The sequence below is a fragment of the Oncorhynchus kisutch genome, linkage group LG29 (genome assembly GCF_002021735.2).
Source record: "Oncorhynchus kisutch isolate 150728-3 linkage group LG29, Okis_V2, whole genome shotgun sequence".
NCBI lineage: Eukaryota > Metazoa > Chordata > Actinopteri > Salmoniformes > Salmonidae > Oncorhynchus > Oncorhynchus kisutch.
The window spans coordinates 19,382,479-19,399,063 of record NC_034202.2 but is presented as its reverse complement, the minus strand read 5'-3'; positions in this window follow the sequence as shown (position 1 = coordinate 19,399,063).

Genomic DNA, 16,585 nt, shown 5'->3' with positions numbered 1-16,585 from the left:
CAAAACAGTATAAAATACATGTATGTTGGAGGAATTTTAACTATGAGATTTCTGTTGTTTTGAATTTGGCGCCCTGCACTTTCACTGGCTGTTGACATATCATCCCGTCAACGGGATTACAGCCCTAAGAAGTTTTAAGTAGTGGTTTCTTTGCAGCAATTCGACCATGAAGGCCTGATTAACGCAGTATCCTCTAAAAAGTTGATGTTGAGATGTGTCTGTTACTTGAACTCTGCAAATAATTTATTTGGGCTCCTCTGCAGCAGAGGTAACTCTGGGTCTTCCTTTCCTGTGGTTGTCCTCATGAGAGACAGATTGATCATAGCATTTGATGGTTTTTGCGACTGCACTTGTAGAAACGTTCAAAGTTCTTGACATTTTCTGGATTGACTGACCTTCATGTTTTAATGTAATGATGGGCTGTCATTTCCCTTCGCTTATTTGAGCTGTTCTTGCCATAATATGGATGTGGTCTTTTACCAAATAGGGATATTATAACGGCTTTCTTCCTGGGAAGGAGAGGACCAAAGCGCATCGTGGTGAGTGTTCATCTTATTTAATAATACATCCCAACTGAACACTTCAAATTACAAAACAACAATTGTGAAAACCGAAAACAGTCCTATCTGGTGCATAGACACAAAGACAGGAAACAATCACCCACAAAAACACAGTGAAACCCAGGCTACCTAAGTATGATTCTTAATCAGAGACAACTAACGACACCTGCCTCTGATTGAGAACCATACTAGGCTGAACACAGAAAAACAACCTAGACACACAAAACATAGAATGCCCACCCAGCTCACGTCCTGACCAACACTAAAACAAGGAAAACACAAAAGAACTATGGTCAGAACGTGAGAGATATCTTCTGTATACCAACCCTAACTTTTCATAACACAACTGATTGGCTCAAACACATTAAGGACACAAATAAGAAGAAGAGACTTACTTGGGCCAAGAAACATGAGCAATGGAAATTAGACCAGTGGAAATCTGTTCTTTGGTCTGATTTTCCAAATTCGAGATTTTTGGTTCCACATTTTTTTGGGGTGTCTTTGTGAGACGCAGTGTAGGTGAATGGATTTTCTCCGCATGTGTGGTTCCCACCGTGAAGCATGGAGGAGGAGGTGTGATGGTGTGGGGGTGCTTTGCTGGTGACACTGTCTGTGATTTATTTTGAATTCAAGGCACACATAACCAGCATGGCTACCACAGCATTCTGCAGCGATATGCCATCCAATCTCATTATCGCTTAGTGGGACTATCATTTGTATTACAACAGGACAATGACCCAATACTCCTCCAGGCTGTGTAAGGGCTATTTGACCAAGAAGGAGAGGGATGGAGTGCTGCATCAGATGGCCTGGCCTCCACAATCACCTGACCTCAACCCAATTGAGTTGGTTTGGGATGAGTTGGATGGCAGAGTGAAGGAAAAGCAGCCAACAAGTGCTCAGCATATGTGGGAACTCCTTTAAGACTGTTGGAAAAGCATTCCAGGTGAAGCTGGTTGAGAGAATGACAAGAGTGTTCAAAGCTATCATCAAGGCGAAGGGTGGCTACTTTGAAGGCTCTAAAATATAACATATATTTTGTTTAACACTTTTTTGGTAACTACATGATTCCATATGTGTTATTTCTTAGTTTTGATGTCTTCACTTTTATTCTACAATGTCGAAAATAGTAAAAATAAAGAAAAACCCTTGAATTCTGACAGCCTAACCCAGGCAAACACGGACAACCTTGGGCCAATTGTGTGCCACCCTATGGGACTCCCAATCACAGCCGGATCTGATGCAGCCTGGATTTGAACCAAGTATTGCAGTGACGCCTCTTGCACTGAGATGCAGTGTCTTAGACCACTGCACCTGAGTAGGTGTGTCCAAACCTTTCACTACTATACATGTGTCTTGGTTCTCTATTCAATGAGAAAGAAACCAATAGTCAGATATATCTTATCCCATTGTTGATACATACCTATAACTGTACTGTGAAGTTGTAAGGATGTATTGGCAATATTGCCAATGTCTGCCTGCCACATGTATTCACTTTTTAAATGTGCAGTATATGACCCATATTTAATATGTCTGTAGTAGCGATGATCACTGTACCTGTACACAGCCAATCTGTAAATAGCACACCCAACTATCTCATCCCCATATTGTAATTTATCTTCTTGCCCTTTTGCATCCCAGTATCTCTACTTGCACATCATCATCTGCACATCTATCACTCCAGTGTTAATGCTAAATTGTAATTATTTTGTCTCTGTGGCCTATTTATTGCCTTACCTCCCTACTCTTCTACATTTGCCCACATTGTACATAATTTTTTTAAAAATTGTACATAATTATTTTGTGTTATTGACTGTATGTTTGTTTATGTGTAACTCTGTGTTGTTGTTTTTGTCGCACTGCTTTGTTTTATGTTTTGTTTTTGTTTTGGCCCTGTCCGGGGGTGTCCTCGGATGGGGCCACAGTGTCTCCTGACCCCTCCTGTCTCAGCCTCCAGTATTTATGCTGCAGTAGTTTATGTGTCGGGGGGCTGGGGTCAGTTTGTTATATCTGGAGTACTTCTCCTGTCCTATTCGGTGTCCTGTGTGAATCTAAGTGTGCGTTCTCTAATTCTCTCCTTCTCTCTTTCTTTCTCTCTCTCGGAGGACCTGAGCCCTAGGACCATGCCCCAGGACTACCTGACATGATGACTCCTTGCTGTCCCCAGTCCACCTGGCCATGCTGCTGTTCCAGTTTCAACTGACCTGAGCCCTAGGACCATGCCCCAGGACTACCTGACATGATGACTCCTTGCTGTCCCCAGTCCACCTGGCCATGCTCCTGCTCCAGTTTCAACTTCCACCTGACTGTGCTGCTGCTCCAGTTTCAACTGTTCTGCCTTATTATTATTCGACCATGCTGGTCATTTATGAACATTTGAACATCTTGGCCATGTTCTGTTATAATCTCCACCCGGCACAGCCAGAAGAGGACTGGCCACCCCACATAGCCTGGTTCCTCTCTAGGTTTCTTCCTAGGTATTGGCCTTTCTAGGGAGTTTTTCCTAGCCACCGTGCTTCTCCACCTGCATTGCTTGCTGTTTGGGGTTTTAGGCTGGGTTTCTGTACAGCACTTTGAGATATCAGCTGATGTACGAAGGGCTTTATAAATAATAAAAATAAAAAATAAATTATTTTTTATTTTTATCTTGGCCAGGTCACAGTTGTAAATGAGAACTTGTTCTCAACTAGCCTACCTGGTTAAAAAAGGTGAAATGAAAATGAAAAAATAAATAGAAACATCACATTATGAAACACACACTGTACTTCCACAGTACACGTTAGATGACTCAGCTCTGACGAAACCCACTCCGCCGCATGTACCCTCGACTGACCAGCCTGGCATTTTTTTGTGCCGTTGGAATCACACACTTCTAAAACCTACCTTGGAGCAACAGAGCCCAAGTTTCCAAAGCCTGGTTTGCAGTCGGACAGAGATTCAATTACATACTGTATCTCAGGAGTGGGAGTCCACCGCCGACCCTATGTAAGGAGAGCCGCCAAGCCCCGGTTCCCCCAGGAACTGTGTCAGAATGTTGACGGATAGAAAAGGGTTAGAACTCCCTGTACTTTTCCCTGTATGTAACCCTCCTGGTTGTGGCTCGCTCCTCAAGCTCCTGACATTGGTCCTCAGTGAACTGACATTTGTACAGTATTTCCCCAGGGCTCTTGACCAGGCCGGCTGGGCTTAGCCCTCCATGTGTCAGGCGATGGTAGCCCTAGCAGTCATTGGGCAATGACAGATCACGTTTCCTCAGCTGAGATTGAATTGTAAATCACTGCACATGCAACCATTGACCCCGGTAGGAATTTCAAGAATATTCATTGGTGAATTGGGCCCTGTGTAAATGTATGATGCCGGAGGACATATGTTACAATTAAATCTGTGGGGAGCGGAGTTGGGCGAAATCAATCAATATTTTGCTAATCTTCCATGACTGTGTTTATGCACAGGGATGTAGATCGGTGTGGGAAAAGTCGTGAAAATCAGCAAATATCAAATAAGCTGTAAATCACAAACTTTAGAGTGGGTACAAAATGAATGATGTCAAGATAATGTATTGTCGCTAATTAGGTAATAAAACATGGAGGGAATGGCTCTCTGTTGGTTTTATGCATATGTGTGTGTATGCCCCCACTGCATATGCACGTGTATTAGTAATACAAGTGGAACAAAGAGGCATTGAGGTCAGTCATTGACTGAAGGAAGCCCCTTGATTTCATATCCTGTTGTATGCCTCCTTCACCTTAACAGAAGCAGATTCATTTCCAGTCATCTGCCCAGCACAACTGACCATTAACCTAATGACCTTGGGATCCTGACCCCTGAACTCTGATGTTGACCTCTGGCCTGGGACCTCTTATTTCCAGGACTGGCGTCTCCATTGACTACCTGCCAGGCACCTGCTCAGAGAAATGAAACAGAGGGGAATGTCTCTCCAGGGAGCCCTTGGGCCTTGCAGACAACGGCCCTGTCTCAATTCCTGCATGTGAATGGGCCTTGAGTGGGCCTGGTAAACCAATCTCCCTAATTATCTATTGAAAGAACATTATTTTTCCTTTGTCATTACCCTGATTTCAATTGCTGAAAAGTAACATGGAGAGGTAAAGGAAGGGGAAGATTTATTTTTTTCAAAAGATAGTGTTCCCAATTTCATCAAGGTTAATTGCAGGGGGGAGCAGATGTCACAAATAAATCCTGGAGAAAGATGCAGAGGACACGCATTGAAGAGGAATTAAAGATAAATATGAGCTTTTAGCTCCTCGCCGGTGCAACACTGAGTGCTGTTAGGGCACATCATAGAACCATTTGACTAATTGTATGGAGCATGGAGTCTAGTATTGTGTTTAGGATGCTGGCTCAAGAAGAGGGAAAGTGTCTCTTTTATTGTAGTAATGTATATACTGTTTTTGGAGTGGATTTGAATTGAAACTTTCTTGTGGGTTACAGTCTTATAGTCAATTAATAGAGTGACATGTAGGTATCTAAAGACTTAATACAGAGAAGGAAAGGGTGAGGTATTTACATGAGTAATTGCGTTGAACTAACAGAGCCTCCCCCACTTTTGGTTTCCCCGTGTTACCTGTAGCCTCCCAGAACCCTCGACAATATGATTTCAGTTGTGCTTGCACCGTGATAGAGAAAAGGAAACTATGTAGGCTGTTATAGTTTAAGGAGGATGATGGTGAGCCCATGGAGCAGTGAGTGTCCATTTGGGCTCCCTACGGCTGCAGTCGCCAATGCTCGTGGGTTAACAGCACAGAGATAGGAGCTGAAGAGCAGGCTCTGCGGCTCGTGGGCGGTTCTCACTCTAGCCCTGTGCATGGCGGACGAGTGGAGAGCAGCACTGTCAAGTGGAGGAGAGGGACAGAGGACTCTTTGAAACCAAAATAGACCCAGATAAGCAAGGACCAGGCCCTATCTCACACCTGCAGAGTAGCCATTTCAAGCCACCGCTCTTCCGGTCTCAAGCAGGTGTTGGACTGTGTGTGAGTGTGTGTGTGTCTCTCTCTGTGCCTTTGGTGTGTGTTTATGTGGAGTGGGTGATGTGAGTGGGTGATGGAGTGAGTGACCTTATGTTTCTGCCGATCTGAAATGCTTTCATGGATATACTCTGATATGATTCCCAACATGCTTTCCTAAAGCTGGTCATTAAATAGGCATAGTGTAGGCTAGGTGTTTTTGTTCCTCACAGCAGTCAGGTTGTTTAACAAGCCGGTTCATTCTGCAGCTCATTCTCAGACCAACAGACATCTTCCTACAGAGAAGGTCCACATATTTCCCATCTCTGTGTGGGCCCAAGCCTTTGAACTCTTCTGTGTTCTCCACATTCATCTTCGTGAGTGTGTCTGCCAACTAAGCAGCGCTTCTAAATCTCCTAAGCATTCAGGCAGGCAGCACTGGGAGCCGGAGCCCTGACTGGTGTCTGGATAACCCCTGTTCTCTGATGCTGCTGCCCCCTTAAAACTGCTAAAGCACCAGCCTCTGGTCCTTTCTGCATTCTGCAGTCTCTCTGTCTCACACTGGTTGATTTCCCCCTAACCAAACACATTTCTAAGACGATTCATGAAAGAATGACTTAATCAACCATTGACTGATTTAGATCATTTCAGAGGATCAACGGCTTGTCAATGAAACCGAACGGATCTCAAACAGACTTGATGTGCTGGTTATGCCACCACAGACTGTCTGCTACCAGTGGTGGATGTCCACTACACTAGATGTGTGTGGAACTATGAATCTCACAGCTAGTGTCACAGCCTCAGTGTGAATGCTGTCAGGACCAATAAACTGTAGACGTGCGGTCCGCTCGCCACCGGCTGGACAGCGGCCCCGTCTGTCCTCCCAGCGTTCTTCTATCAGCTCCTCCTATCTCCACGCGACAACTCTGTCACTCCCCCCCTGACACCAATCATCCAGGGCCAAGCCATGAAGAGACCTCCAGCATGGCACTAAGTACATCCATCCACCCTTGTCATCCCCCCTCTCCCCCTGCTCCCAACCCAAGTCCCCTCCATCCCTCTGGGAATGTTCTGTGGTGGAGGAATGCTTTGTGTGGGAGCAGAGGAGGCCTTGATGGGCAGCAACAATCTTAAGCAGGCTAACTAACATGCTGCATGGCTGCCCCCCAAACCCTCCCTTCCTCCAGCTAGCAGGCCCGGCCTCCAATAATCCCCTTGTAGACAGTGGCCCCGCCGCCACCTCATTTGTCAGAGTGTGGTGCAGGCCAGGCTGGCTCGTTCAAAGGCCTAGGGAGGTGTATGGGGCTGGGGTCAAAGTGGAGCAAACTAGGCTGGGAGGAGGTGTAAGACTGGATGGTAGATGTATGGATGGGTGGTTGGTTGGAGGCTTGGACGTCTGAGATAGATAGATGGAAATGGAGAGAGGTATGTGGGACAGTTCCTTTTCCTCTACTTTACTGTCCCTAGTCAAAGGCAGTTCATGTAATTTACAGACAGGTTTAGATGCTCTCTATGTTTGCTCTGCAGGTCCTCTGCTATTTCTGCTACTATTACTACTACTCCTGCTTCTAGATTGAACAGAAGGAAGGCTGTGAATGTATGTTGAGCTAAGCCGTAATCCCCAGCTGAACTGCCCCACTATGGAGGTGAGGTGTTTGGGGATGGTCAGTGTGGGTAGCAGACAAATGGTCTGATGATTTATTGATTTGTCCCAATTGACTCCGAGGGAGTGACATTCATTGTCTCTCCCTGAAGGGACGACGGGGTGAGGAGGGGAGGCAGGTAGGATGAAGGCCTGGAGGAGATGGGGGATGGAGAGATGAAGGATAGGTGGAGCCGTGGGGTGAGTGATGACACTTTACTGTAAGCCCTCCACATCTGTTTCCAATCGCTGACATGAAAAAGCCAGTGGGGCAGTCAGTCAGTCCTCGCCGCGCCAGCAGGAAACTCGAGGAGACAAACTCAAACAGCCTCTCTGATTACAAAGGTTCCAGCATCGCAATCAGCAGCACATCAGGGGATGGGGACAGCAGCGATCATTCGGTTCGGTGCTCTCTGTGACAGGTGTGACAACGGTTGTATTTTAGACACTTTCTGTTGAAGGACTGTTGAGGTTTTATCAGTTCAAGCAGACTTTTATGGAGATGTGAGGTTTTAAGGTGCGTCTGCCAAGTTCAAAGTTCTAGATAAAAGAGCGTTCTTGTATTTAGGAATAGACATCTTAATTGTGTGTGAACCATATCTCTGATGAATACACAGTACCATGACTCATGTGTGGCAGCATGGCAAAAGGTTATCAAAATGACTTTTGCTTGATAATGATACAGAACCAAAATATAAGCGCAATATGTAAAGTGTTGGTCCCATCTTTCATGAGCTGAAATAAAAGATAACAGAAATGTTAAATATGCACGAAAGCTTATTTCTCTCATATTTTGTGCACAAATTGGTTTACATCCCTGTTAGTGAGCATTTCTCCTTTACCAACAAAATCCATCCACCTGACAGGTGTGGCATATCAAGAAGCTGATTAAACGGCATGATCATTACACAGGTGCACCTTGTGCGAGGGAAAATAAAAAGCCATTCTAAAATTAGCAATTTTGTCACACAACATAATGCCACAGATGTCTCAAGTTTTGAGGGAGAGTGTAATTGTCACACTGACTGCAGGAATGTCCACCAGAGCTGTTGCCAGAGAATTGCATTTACATTTCTCTACCATAAGCCAAATCTCAGTTTCAACACTACCAGGTAAATGGCAGACAGCGTGTATGGTGTCGTGTGTGTGTGAGTGGTTTGCTGATGTCAACCTTGTGAGAGAGTGCCCCATGTTGGCAGTGGGGTTATGGTATGGCAGGCATAAGCTACGGACAACAAACATAATTGCATTTTAACGATAACAATATGAATGCACAGAGATGAGATCCTGAGGCCCGTTGTCGTTCCATTCAGCCGGCGCCGTCACCTCATGTTTCAGCATGAGGATGCATGGCCCCATGTCGCAAGGATCTGTACACAATTCCTGGAAGCTGAAAATGTCTCAGTTCTTCCATGACCTGCATACTCACATGACATGTCACCGGTTGAGCATGTTTGGATTGACGTGTAAGAAAGCGTGTTCCAGTTCCCGCCAATATCCAGCAACTTCGCACAGCCATTGAAGAGGAGTGGGAAAACCTTCCACAGGCCACAATCAACAGATACTGACTGGTTTTTCTGATCCACGCCCCTACTTTTTGTTAAAGTATTTTGTGATTAACAGATGCATGTCTGTATTGCCAGGAATGTGAAATCCATAGATTAGGGCATAATGAATAATGAATTATTTCAGTTGACTGATTTCCTTATATGAAATGTAACTCAGTAAAATCGTTGAAACTGTTGCACGTTGCGTTTACATTTTTGTTCAGTGTAAATCAGTAGAAAAGAACCTGAGGTCTGGATATTAACATCATCAAACGCGAGAGGCAGAGGAAGGCGAGCACCAGACAGAAGGACTGTTCTCCAACTGGAGAGTAGATTACATCCCAAGTGTAAAGGTATTTATTTAGGAGTAATTGAGATCATTCAGAGCAGGAATAACATTGTAGTAAGAGAGCTAAGAGAGTCAGAGGAATACAGGGCCTGCGATTAAAACATGACTGCAATTTGTTTTAACTGGCTGTAGAAATAAGCATGGCAGGGCTGTTACTCTGGGCAGCTGTAAATCGAGGCCCCATGAGAGAGGCACACCGTCGGTAACCTCTCCTCTCCCCTCTACTCCAAGACTTCCTCCTGCTTACACTTCCCAGGGGTGCCTTCAGCCGGGGAAATGAACCTTTTCTTCCCTTTATTTGACATCCTCGTCGTGAGTAGCGCACACACGCACAGGCGCACACACGCGTACGCACACGCACATGCAAGCACACACATGCCAAGCGCACCCATGCAAGCGGGCATGCTCGCAAGCACGGACGCACACACATCTCTCTCCTTTTCTCCCGTCTGACCCACCTTTCAGGACCCCTCTATCCAGGCATACGCGCCAACCGTGGGAGGACAAGGACACAACACAGAGACACATTAGAGAAAATCGCTTCCTCTCCTCTGCAAACAATGGTTCTGGGAAGTAATGTAATTCTACCCTGCTCGCTCTCTCTCTCTCTCACTCTCACTCTCGCTCTCTCGCTCTCTCACTCTCACTCACCCCATGTTTCCAATGCCATGTGTCCCGTGATTTCACTGTGTATTGAATGCCAGTACTGGCCACTGAGGACTGAAGTGTTAAAACAGAACTGCCATGCCGTGTAGTGACCTCATCAATACGAAATAAAAATCCTTGTTTACATATACTCAGAATGAAGGAGAGAGTGAGAGAGAGAAAGAGAAGGGGAGGTGAACAAGGCCAAAGGAAAAAGGGTCAAAGGGAAACATGGCGGGGTTAAGTGCCAAGCCTGCGAGCGGATCTGGATTTTCACAGCTCCAGTTCAAGGCCCTTGTCTTGTGTACCTCCTGCCCCCTCCTCTACTCTGCTCTCCTCTCCCAGTGGAGGCTGGACTTAAAAGCCCTGCTCTCTAGTGTAGTACATTTGCCAAAAGGTCTGGGTTAGTGCTACATTACAAAGAGCTAAAGGGCTCTCTTTGCTGTAGGTCAGCACACAGGTTTACACTGGGGGCAAGGGTGTTAATGCTACAGGCTTTAAAGAAGTACAAGATGTCTTCACTTCCCTCTAACAGGCACCCAGGGTAAAAGCTGGAACCAATCTCTGATAGCGAGTGAGAGGGTGTGTGTGTGACTGTGTGTGTTTAGGACACAGAGGGGCTATATCTCGCACTGTGTGGGAATCTGTGCATGTGTGCATGCATGTGTGTCATAAAGGCAGAGAGTGACTATCAGTTGCTCTCTATCCTACCATGAGTTCCGTCTTACACTTCTGAGGCCAAGTCCATCCATGCTGTATAAGTGGCCAACACAGTCACTTTGGCTGGCATGGTTACTACTCCTGATGTTTTTGAATTCATCATCTGCTGCACACACACTTTGAGAATTGCATTTATAAACTGGGTGGTTCGAGCCCTGAATGCCTACTGACTGATAGCCGGGTATATCTGACCGTATACCACGGGTATGACTAAACATGCATTTTTATAGCTCTAATTAAATCAAAATCAAATTGGTCACATACACATGGTTAGCAGATGCTATTGTGAGTGCTTCTAGTTCCGACATTGCAGTAGTATCTTACAAGTAATCTAACAATTCCACAACAACTACCTAATACACACAAATCTAAGTAAAGGGATGGAATAAGAATATATACATATAAATATATAGATGAGCGATGACTGAGCGACATAGGCAAGATGCAATATATGGTATAAAATATGGTATATACATATGAGATGAGAAAGGCAAGATATGTAAACATTATTAAAGTGGCATTATTAAAGTGCCTAATGTTCCGTGTATTAAAGTGGCCGATTATTTCAAGTCTGTATGTAGGCAGCAGTCTCTCTGTGTTAGTGTTGGCTGTTTAACAGTCTAATGGCCTTGAGATAGAAACTGTTTTTCAGTCTCTTGGTCCCAGCTTTGATGAACCTGTACTGAACTCGCCTTCTGGATGGTATCTGGGTGAACAGGCAGTGGCTCGGTGGTTGTTGTCCTTGGTGATATTTTTGGCCTTCCTGTGACATCGGGCGCTGTAGGTGTCCTGGAGGGCAGGTAGTTTGCCCCATTATGCGTTGTGCACAACCCTCTGGAGACCCTTATGGTTGTTGGCGCTGTTGTGCCTTCTTCACCACGCTGTCTATGTGGTTGGACCATTTCAGTTTGTCCGGGTTGTGTAAGCAGAGGAACTTAAAACTTTCCACCTTCTCCACTACTGTGCTGACGATGTGGATACAGGTGAGCACCCTCTGCTGTTTCCTGAAGTCCACAATAATCTCCTTTGTTTTGTTGACATTGAGTGAGATGTTGTTTTCCTGACACCACACTCCGAGTGCCCTCACCTTCTCCCTGTAGGTGTGCATGGCCATGCAGTCATGGGTGAACAAGGAGTACAGGAGGGGACTGAGCACGCACCCTTGTGGGGCCCCAGTGTTGAGGATCAGCGAAGTGCAAATGTTGTTTCCTACCTTCACCACCTAGGGGCGGTCCGTCAGGAAGTCCAGGAGCCAATTACACAGGGCAGGGGTCAGACCCAGGGCCTCCTGCTTCCTTTATTTAGCCAGGTAGGCCAGTTGAAAACAAGTTCTCATTTACAACTGCGACCTGGTCAAGAGAGTTGCAACACAGAGTTGCACATGGGATAAACACACGTACAGTCAACAACACAATATAAAAGTCTATATACAGTGTGTGCAAATGTAGTAAGATTAGGGAGGTAAGGAAATAAATTGGCCATAATGGCGAAATAATTACAATTTAGCAATTAAACACGAGTGATGGATGTGGGGAAGATGAATGTGCAAGTAGAGATACTGGGGTGCAAAAGAGCTAAATAAATAACAATATGAGGATGAGGTAGTTGGGTGGGATATTTACAGATGGGCTATGTACAGGTGCAATGATCGGTAAGCTGCTCTGACAGCTGATGCTTAAGTTAGTGAGGGAGATATAAGTCTCCAGCTTCAGTGATTTTAGCGGTTTGTTCCAGTCATTGGCAGCAGAGAACTGGAAGGAAAGGCGGCCAAAGATGAATTGGCTTTGGGGGTGACCAATGAAATATACCTGCTAGAGCGCATTGCTATGGGTGGGTGCTGCTATGGTGAACAGTGAGCTGAGATAAAGCGGGGCTTTACCAAGCAAAGACTTTTAGATGACCTGGAGCCAGTGGGTTTGGCGACGAATATGAAGCTAACGAGAGCATACAGGTTGCAGTGATGGGTACTATATGGGGCTTTGGTGACAAAACAGATGGCGCTGTGATAGACTACATCCAATTTGTGTTGGAGGCTATTTTGTAAATGACATCGCTGAAGTCAAGGATCGGTAGGATAGTCAGTTTTATGAGGGTATATTTGGCAGCATGAGTGAAGGAGGCTTTGTTGCGAAATATGAAGCCTATTCTAGATTTAATTTGGGATTGGAGATGCTTAATGTGAGTCTGGAAGAAGAGTTTACAGTCTAACCATACATCTAGGTATTTGTAGTTGTCCACTTATTCTAAGTCAGAACCGTCCAGAGTAGTGATGCTAGACGGGCGGGCGAGTGCGGGCAGCGATTGGTTGAAGAGCATGCATTTAGTTTTACTTGCATTTAAGAGCAGTTGGAAGCCACGGGAGGAGTGTTGTATGGCATAGAAATTCGTCTGGAGGTTAGTTAACACAGTGTCCAAAGAAGGGTCAGAAGTATACAGAATGGTTTTGTCTGCATAGAGGTGGATCAGAGAATCACCAGCAGTAAGAGCGGCATCGCTGATGTATAGAGAGAAAAGAGTCGGCCCGGGAATTTAACCCTGTGGCACCCCCATAGAGACTACCAGAGGTCCAGACAACAGGCCTTCCCGATTTGACATACTGAACTCTCTCTGAGAAGTAGTTGGCGAACCAGGCGAGGCAGTCAATTGAGAAACCAAGGCTGTTGAGTCTGCCGATAAGAATGCGGTGATTGAGTCGAAAGCCTTGGCCAGGTCGATGAATACGGCTGCACGGTATTGTCTTTTGTCGATGGCGGGTCTGATATCGTTTAGGACCTTGAGCGTGGCTGAGGTGCACCCATGACCAGCTCGGAAACCAGATTGCATAGCGGAGAAGGTACCGTGGGATTTGAAATGGTCAGTGATCTGTTTATTAACTTGACTTTCAAAGACTAGAAAGGCAGTGTAGGATAGATATAGGCCTGTAGCAGTGAGTGTCACCCCCTTTGAAGAGAGGGAAGACCGCAGCTGTTTTCCAATCTTTAGGGATCTCAGATGATACGACAAACAGGCTAGTAATAGGGGTTGTAACAATTGGAGCGGATAATTTTAGAAAGAATGAAAGAATGATCAAGTTCCGTTATCCAATACTGAGAGAGATAATATTTACTGATTACGGTAGAACTGCAGTGGCACGAAAAGTGTGTGAACCCTTTGGAATTACCTGGATTTCTGCATAAATTGGTCATCAAATTGGATCTGAGCTTCATCTAAGTCACAACAATAGACAAACATAGTGTGCTTAAACTAATAACACAAAAATGATTGTATTTGTCTTGTACGTATATATTGAATTTAAACATTTACAGTGTAGGTTGGGGAAAGTATGTGAACCCCAAGGCTAGTGACTTCTCCAACAGCTAATTAGAGTCAGGAGTCAACTAACCTGGAGTCCAATCAATGAGACGAGATTGGAGATGTTGGTTAGGGCTACCTTGCCCTATAAAAAACATTCACAAAATGTAAGTTTGCTATTCACAAGAAGCATTGCCTGATGTGAACCATGCCTCAAACAAAAGATCTCAGAAGACATAAGATTAAGAATTGTTGACTTGCATAAAGCTGGAAAGGGTTACAAAAGTATCTCTAAAAGCCTTGATGTTCATCAGTCCATGGTAAGACAAATTGTCTATAAATGGAAAAAGTTCAGCACTGTTGCTACTCTCCCTAGGAGTGGCCATCCTGCAAAGATGACTGCAAGAGCACAGCACAGAACACTCAATGAGGTTAAGAAGAATCCTAGAGTGTCAGCTAAAGACTTACAGAAATCTCTGGAACATGCTAACATCTCTGTTGACGAGTCTATCATACGTAAAACACTATACAAGAATGATGTTCATGGGAGGACACCACGGAAGAAGCCACTGCTGTCCAAAAAAAACATTGCTGAACGTCTGAAGTTTGCAAAAGAGCACCTAGATGTTCCACAGTGCTACTGGCAAAATATTCTGTGGACAGATGAAACTAGAGTTGAGTTGTTTTGGAAGGAACACAAAACACAATGTGTGGAGAAAAAAAGGCACAGCACACCAACATCAAAACCTCATCCCAACTGTAAAGTATGGTGGAGGGAGCATCATGGTTTGGGGATGCTTTGCTGCCTCAGGGCCTGGACAGCTTGCTATCATCGACGGAAAAATTAATTCCCAATTTTGCAGGAGAATGTAAGGCTATCTGTCCACCAATTGAATCTCAACAGAAGTTGGGTGATGCAACAGGACAACGACCCAAAACACAGAAGTAAATTAACAACAGAATGGCTTCAACAGAAGAAAATACGCCTTTGAGATGCCCGATTGAGATGCTGTGGCATGACAGTTCACACCAGACATCCCAAGAATATTGCTGAACTGAAACAGTTTTGTAAAGAGGAATGGTCCAAAATTCCTCCTGACCGTTGTGTAGGTCTGATTCTCAACTACAGAAAACGTTTGGTTGAGGTTATTGCTGCCAAAAGAGGGTCAACCAGTTATTAAATCCAAGGGTTCACATACTTTCCCCACCCTGCTCTGTGAATGTTTACACGGTGTGTTCAATAAAGACATGAAAAAGTGTATTTGTTTGTGTATCATTAGTTTAAGCAGACTGTTTGTGTCTATTGTTGTGACCTAGAATAAGTTCAAATCAAATTTATGCAGAAATCCAGGTAGGGTTCACATACTTTTTCTTGCCACTGTAATTAGCTAAATAGGATAGTGTTTTTTGTTTGTAAAGCATTAAATTGATGTTAATTAGAGGAGTATAATCTTGTCATTGTTTGCATGGAGCTGGGTGGGGTTGCTGTGACCTTGTTTAGACTAATTGATTGATTGCGGGCTCCTGTTGCTACCTACTTGGAAGAGAGTGGGTGGCTTTGGCAAGAGGAGCCTTTGTCTCGTTTGTTGGCAACACCGTTGAAAACTTAACCTGAGTTGTAAAGTGACATACTATTGGTCTACTCTCCCATGGCACGCCAGGTTTGTACTTTTACAAGTTGCTTCTGTTACACAAATATCAGGTCCTCCGTATGGCAACACATTTGTTACAGAGGACCAGGCTTAGGTCATAGCAATGGTACAAATGAAATCTAATTTATTAACTAAATCAATTTTTATAACCTTTGCCCATTTACAATATATTCTGAGGAAGACCTATAAAAGGCCAAGCCAATATTGAATGTCATGAGGTTATGTGGAATCATTCCAAATAATAAAGCCACCTTCTATACAGAGTGCAATTATGTATGCAAAGAGCCCTGAAATCAAAGTCTTGTGTTTACGAGGGAATATCTTTGATTAAACTTGCACAATACTGGAAATGACAACACAACACATACCCCCCTATGCAACAACCCATCCCTGTTCAGGAGAGGGATACAGGCAGGCAGGCACCCGGGTGGCTCAGTGCGGTGCGGCCTCCATACAACCAGGGGAAGTAATGAAAACAAATGGTGGGTCTTATTCCCGCCGGAGCTGAGGAGGAACTTAGTCATCAAGCTAATTGTATTCTTGTCTGGCCCAGAGACTCCATTTCCTCTGGGTGTTTTTACAAACACTGGCCGTGGAGCTGGCCAATGATGGATAAGACTTCCTGATGGCCGGATGGCAGATGCTAGCTCTGTAACTCAAGCCCAAACGCTCAGTGACCCCCTCACGCCCCATGCGCTCACCACCAGACCCAATATTTCTGCCCTGCACACACTCACTACTGTCCTCTCCTGTATTGTAAGCTGTGCGCGTGATTGAAATAGATGATGGCCTATAGAGTGTGGACTAGACAATCAGACCCTAGATTTAATGAACCACCTCTTCCTTGTTCTGATAAGAGATACATTTGGAGGTTGTGCTGTAATTCCGTGATGGTTGTCATGTTTACAGAAGCCTATCTGTAAAGTCTATAAGCATATGCTCTGGCTATGGTGACTAACTGCAGTGGAATGATAAGTCACATGGTATTTATGATTATTCTTATGGTTTATATTTAATATAATATTGCACTGTCACAGTTATACAGATGGTACTACCAATGTGAAATTAAATCCGCACACAAAGCAGGCTTTATTTCTTTGTTCTCCATGTAATGTGCATACCGGTAGCTAAAAAATCAATGATGAAAAGTAGAATTTTGCCCAAAGTTAGTGCAGATGGAGGGGGAAATCATGTCCCAAATGTCACAATTGTTCATAG